Consider the following 6,413-nt stretch of genomic DNA (forward strand, 5'->3'; position numbering starts at 1 on the left):
TAGATGATAGATAGGACAGACAGACAGACAGACAGAGAGCTCCTATCTGCTGGGTGCCCCCAGATGCCTGCAGTGGCAGGGAGCTGACACTGAGGTTTGGGAACTCACTCCAGGGACCCAATCACTTGAGCTATCACCGCTGCCTCCCAAATAAATAACACTTCAAAAGGTATGACATCAGGTTAATGCTCACCAGCGCAGTGTGAGAATGCCCGGCCAACCTCATGTTGAGGGGCAGGGCTGTGATGCCGTGAGTGAAGCTGCCACTGTGACGCCGGCATCCCTTACTGGTTCCAATCCTGGCTGCTCTGCTTCTGACCCAGCTCCCTGCTAATGCACCTGGGAAAGCTGCAGCAGATGGCCCAAGGGCTTGGGCCCCTGCCACCCATGTGAGAGACCCAGATACAGTTCTGGGCTCATGGCTTTGGCTTGGCCCAGCCCTGGCTGTTGTCGCCATTTGGGGAATGAACCAGCACTTGCAAACTTGGAAGCTAGTGCTCTCTCTACCCCCCCCTTCCTTCCTCCCTCCCTCCCTCCCTCCCTCCCTCCCTCTCTCCTTCCTTCCTCCCTTCTTTCTCTCTTTCTTAGATTTAATTTATTTGAAAGGCAGAGTGACAGAGAAGGGCAGACAGAGAGAGAAGTCTTCCATCTGCCGGCTCACTCCCAAAAAGGCTGCAATGGCCAGGGTTGGGCCAGGCTGAAGCCAGGAGCCAGGAGCTTCATCTGGGTCTCTCATCTAGATGCAGGGGCCAGGGTCTTCTGCATTAGCAGGGAGCTGGATGGGAAGCGGAGCAGCTGGGAGTTGAACTGGCACCTGTGTGGGATGCCAGCGCTGCAGGTGGCGGCTTAATCTGCTGTACCACAACACCAGCCTTTCAAATAAATAAAATAAACCTTAAAAAAAAAAAAAAGGAAAAACAACTTATCATCACATCGGGGCAGTCTGATAGGGGAAATCCAGGAAGGCCCTTGGTTTGTTTTGGGTTTCCATGCCTCCTGGGGACGCTCACTCTGTTTCCTTCTCATGGGCTCTGGAGAAGAAACCCTGACCCTGGCATCTAAGGTGGGGCAGTTGCCACCGCCACCAGAAGCCTGGGCTGGGAGTGCTCCGAGCGTCCTCAGGGCACTGCCCCTTCGTCCCTCCCAAGGGCGAATGAAAACCTCAGTGTGGAGAAGCTTGCCTGGCGGAAGGCGTGTTGGGGGGAGGGCGGAGCCGGAGCCTTTAGTTCGGGGGCTCCCAGGCACGCGGTGAGCAGGGAAGGGCCTCGGCCGAGGAACAGGACCGTTAGGAAGTGATGTTGCCCTGGGAACGGAAGGTGACAGATTCTGCGAGGAGGAAGGGCAGCTCAAGGCCACTGCACAAGCATCCCATCCCTAAGAGCTCAGAGCGACCCCGGGGACGCTTGTGGCAGAGACGTGGATGGTTACGGGCAGAGCAGGTGGTAACACGACGGGGAAAACGGGGCGAATCCAGGAATAATGACCACAGCAGGCGCAAGTTCATGCAACAGCGGGCCTGACGGGTAACTCTGGGGGCCGGCATCGCGGCACAGGGGTCAGGATGCCACCTGTGAGGCCGGCATCCCACGGGAGCCCCAGTGTGTGTCCTGGCTGCTCCATTTCCAATCCAGCTCTTGGCTGATGCTCCTGGGGAGGAAGTGGAAGACGGCCCAAGTGCTTGGGCCCCCGCCAACCATGTGGGAAACTGGGATGGAGCTCCAGGCTCCTGGCCTCGGCTTGGCCCCGTCCTGGATGTTGTGGTTGTTTGGGGAGTGAACCAGCAGATGGAAGATCTCTCTCTTTTTCTATCTCTCCCTCTCCCTCTCTCTGTCCCTCACTCTGCCTTTCAAATAAGTCGATAGCTTTTTAAAAAGAGATGCAAGCAATTTTTTTTTTTTTGAAATCCACACATTGTTTTCTCATGGCCTTTTTGAAGACAGCTGGAAGGCATGGCTTGCAAAGGTTTCCTGCAGCCCGCCACATTCCAGAGAGTGTTACAGCTCACGTTGGTGCCCGCTGGCATCGCCATGGCCTTGTCAGGTGGCCAGGGCACGGCTCTAGGGCATGGCCGTGATCATGGCCTGGGGCTGGCAACTTCACTGCTGCTCAGTCAGGTGCAAACCCGCCTCCAGGCCAGGTTCACCTCTGCCTCCCCAGCTGGCCTCTGACCCTGCGTGTCTCTCTCATGGTTTACCATAGTGGGGGCATTTTAAAAAATATTTTATTTATTTATTTGAGGTAGAGTTATAGATAGACTGAGGGAGAGACAGGGAGAAATGTCTTCCATCCACTGTTCACTCTCCAATTGGCCGCAACGGCCAGAGCTGTGCTGATCCGAAGCCAGCAGCCAGGAGCTTCTTCCAGGTCTCCCACATGGTGCAGGGGCCCAAGCACTTGGGCCATCTTCTACTGCTTTCCAGGGCTGTAGCAGGGAGCTGGATTGGAAGTGGAGCGGCTGGGACTTGAACTGGTGCCCACAGGGGATGCCAGCACCACAGGCGGCGGCTCAGCTCACTACGCCACAGCGCTGGCCCCACACAGTGGGGCTCCTATTCCTGTCCGGGCCTCTGCACACGCTGTATCTTTAGCTCAGCACCTTCCCTTTTACTTCTCTCCTCTATGAACCCTCTCCTTGTTTGTGCTAAAAGTACTCGTAAAAGCCAGTTTTAAAATGTATTTGAATTCTGTTACAAGCTGAATGACCTTGGTTCACATGGAAATAGAAAAGGCAAGGCCTGCCTCGGAGGTTTGCTGCGAAGATTTCTTTCTTAAAGATTTGTTTTATTTATTTGAGAAGCAGAGTTACAGAGACAGAGACAGAGACACAGAGAGAGAGAGAGATCTTCCAACCGCTGGTTCACTCCCCAAATGGCTGCAACGGCCCGAGCTGGGCCAGCCTGAAGCCAGGAGCTTCTTTCTGGTCTCCCACACGGGTGCAGGAGCCTAAACACTTGGGCCATCCTCTGCTGCTTTCCCAGGCCATAGCAGAGAGCTGGATTGGAAGTGGAGCAGCCGGGACTTGAACTGGCAGCCATATGGGATGCTAGCACTGTAGACTGGGGCTTTACCTTCTATGCCACAGTGCAGGGCCTAAAGATTTCTTTTGATCACAGAGAAAAAGTGATGAGGGGGCTTTCTAGTGTCTGTGTCTTGTTTTTGTTTTTACTATATACTTCTAAAGGTTTGTCTGTTTATTTGAGAGGCAGAGCGAGAAAGAGAGAGACACAGAGAGAGACAAATGGCTGTAACAGCCAGGCCTGTACCAGGCTGAAGTGAGGAGCCAGGAACTCCATCCAGGTCTCCCATGTGGGTGCAGGGGCCTAAGCATCCGGGCCATCCTCCACTGCCCTCCCAAACTCATCAACAGGGAGTTGGACCGGAAGTGGAGCAGCCAGGACTCAAACGCGGCTGTGATGTGGGAGGTGGGCATCGCCAGCACCTGCAGCGTCTGCTGGCCCTCCATGGAAGAGGTTTTACTGAGCACGGCTCTGGTTGGTTGAGCAAGGCAGAAATGGTCTCTACTGTCCCAGAGACTACCGCGGGGGAGGGGGAGGGCGCCCCGCATGCAGTTATGTAACCACTGGGCTCTCGGGGTGTCGGGGTGTCGTTTCCTGGGAGAGGCGAGGGCCGGGGCCTGGCGGGCAGCCAGTCAGCGCCAGCCCTCGCCACCGCTCTGTGTTCCGCGGGAGTCGGTTGGGGAGATGCCCATAAAATGTCTTTATCTGCTCCTCAGTGTTTGATTTGTTCCGACACCTTTTACCTTCCTAACTCAAAAAGTCCAGTAAAATTTATAAGTCCAGGAAATCTTTTTTTTTTTTTTAAGAAGGGAAAGAATAACAGCTCCAGTGCTGCCTCCCCCTCAAAGCCTTCCGCAGGAAAAGGTGGACGCGCTGGTCCCTGCCCCTGCGCGCCCCCCGCGTGGGCCTCCGCCAGCTCCTCCGTGGGCTCTCGCAGCCCCGGGGAGGGGTGGGCGCGGATATGTGCTCCATCCCAGGGCACAGCGCGGCCCCTGGGGTTACAGGAATTGCTTGTTGAGCGCAGGCAGGAACGCAGAGCGGAGCCATGGGTGGGCAAAGGACAGGGTGGCTGAGACAGGCGGGCCGGGCGGGCACCGAGGGCCCCCGGCTCTGGGACGGGGCACCTGCGCAGAGGGCAGCCCGTGGGATTCCTCCCTCAGCGCTGCTGTCCAGGTTCCCAGCCCAGCCACGTGGGCGGGCAGGGTTTGGCTGGTTCGCCCCTTCCCCTGCTCCTCGCACTCACCTCCTCCCTGGGCAGTCTCCCCTGGGGACCCCTCCACTCCTGAAAAAGTGGACCCATAGCTGAGACGATTGGACAAAACCAAAGGCATCCACTGACACGGGAAACAGAAAAGCGTTCTCTTCTGTCTCTCTTTTTTTTTCCTCACAAATTCCAAAAATCGTAGGTGTTTTTGTCCCTTTGACGACTCGATAGTGCTGCCCCTTTAGAGTTTTTGAAACTGTCCATCATCCCTGCTGTCAGTCCCAGGCCTCTCCCTGCGCCTGTCTCCGGCATCTATGGAAATGGGGCTCTCCAGGACGGTGGAGGTGCCCCTGTCCCGCCAGCTTCTGTGTCTAAGGGCTGAGGTTGGGCCTCCAAAGACGTGAGAAAGCTACAACTCCAGGAAGTGTTTGGGACTGACAAGGAGGGGTCAGGGGCCAGCGCCCTGCCAGCCACCCCACGGAACTGCCGATGACCCTACCGTCTCAAAAATTCTTTCCATCTGAGATGTCACACTCAGGGCTGGAGTGGTGGTGTTGCAGGTAAAGCCACCAGCTGCAATGCCTGCATCCCATATGGGCGCTGGTTCCAGTCCCAGTTGCTCCGCTTCCAATCCAGCTCCCTGTTAATGTGCCTGGGAAAGCAGCGGAGGATGGTCCAAGTGCTTGGGCCCCTGCCACCCGCATGCGAGACCCAGTTGGAGTTCCTGGCTTCTGGCTTCAGCTTGGCTGTTGTGACCACTTGCAGAGTAAACCAGTGGATGGAAGATATTCTCTCTCTCTCTCTCTTCCTTTTCCTCCCTCCTTCCCTCTCTGTAACTCTGCCTTGCAAATACAATAACTACATATTTTAAAAAAATCTAAAAAGATATTAAGCCTTTTTGCAGACAGGATGACGATAAACCAGGATTATATTCCCACCTTACGTGGGAAAACAGAGCCATACATCCAGCACCGTGTGTTCTGGGTGCAATGGAGAAGACAGAACAAGCCCTCCAGCCCCGGGGCCAAGGCTAACTATTCCTAACACACAAGCTGAGCCCAGTGAGTGGACTTTGGGGCCCAGCAGGAGGAGGAGGCTGCCTGGGCTGGCTGTGAGGACCACAGGTACAGGGGGCAGTATCCCAGGTGGAGGGGAGGAGAGGGCCCTTGTGTGAGTGAGTGTACCGAGAGGAAGGATGGAGAGAATTACCATGGTGGTTGATAAGCAGGTGCCTGTCTTAGCTCTCCTGTTCCTCCTCGACCAGGGCCCAGGTTACAAGGGCAAGGGCATGCAGGACTGGGAAGAAAGATTTGCCAGAGTACGTGTGAGTGGCAGGCTTTCAGGCGAGCGTGTGAGATGCAAACCACAGAATGTGAGAAAAGAGAGGGACATGCACGGGGCACTGGTGTGAGCGTGGGCTCCCCCTTGAGTTTAGGTCGCACTTGTCCCTGGAGGCCTGGCGAGGCGTGTGTGGGCAGTGTCGGGCAGAGGTATGTCAACACAGCTCTGTACAACCACACAGCCGTGCTGTTAACAGCTCAAGTTGTACATCACAAGACTGGTGCTGTGGCACAGCAGGGTTGAGCTCTTGCTTGCGATGCTGGCATCCCATCCGAGTGCCAGTTCGAGTCCTGGTGGTTCCATTTCTAATCCAGCCCCCTGTTTGTGGGCCTGAGAAAGCAGCAGCAGATGGCCCAAGTGTGTGGGTGCCTTGGGTGTTGTGGCCATTTAGGGGACTAAACCAGCAGGTGGAATATTCTCTCTCTCTCTCTCCCTCTCCCTCTCTCTCTCTTTTTTTTTTTTTTTTTGACAGGCAGAGTGGACAGTGAGAGAGAGAGACAGAGAGAAAGGTCTTCCTTTGCCGTTGGTTCACCCTCCAATGGCCGCCGCGGCCGGCGCACTGTGCTGATCCAATGGCAGGAGCCAGGTGCTTCTCCTGGTCTCCTATGGGGTGCAGGGCCCAAGCACTTGGCCCATCCTCCACTGCCTTCCCGGGCCACAGCAGAGAGCTGGCCTGGAAGAGGGGCAACCGGGACAGAATCCGGCACCCCGACCGGGACTAGAACCCGGTGTGCCGGTGCCGCAAGGCAGAGGATTAGCCCAGTGAGCCGCAGCGCCGGCCCCCACTGCTCTTTAACTCAATGAGAAGTTCATGAACCATAGCACCACCTCTGCTTTTTCTCAATCCACAG

At 56.0% G+C, this 6,413-nt stretch overlaps 1 protein-coding gene across 1 annotated transcript in view; it reads left to right on the plus strand.

Annotated features, from left to right (window-relative positions):
• Nucleotides 1-6,413, plus strand: part of MUC12 (mucin 12, cell surface associated) — a 50,032-nt gene that overhangs the window by 4,676 nt on the left and 38,943 nt on the right. The gene's annotated exons all lie outside the window — the stretch shown is intronic.

This window comes from Oryctolagus cuniculus, chromosome 19 (assembly GCF_964237555.1).
Source record: "Oryctolagus cuniculus chromosome 19, mOryCun1.1, whole genome shotgun sequence".
NCBI classification, from domain to species: Eukaryota; Metazoa; Chordata; class Mammalia; order Lagomorpha; family Leporidae; genus Oryctolagus; species Oryctolagus cuniculus.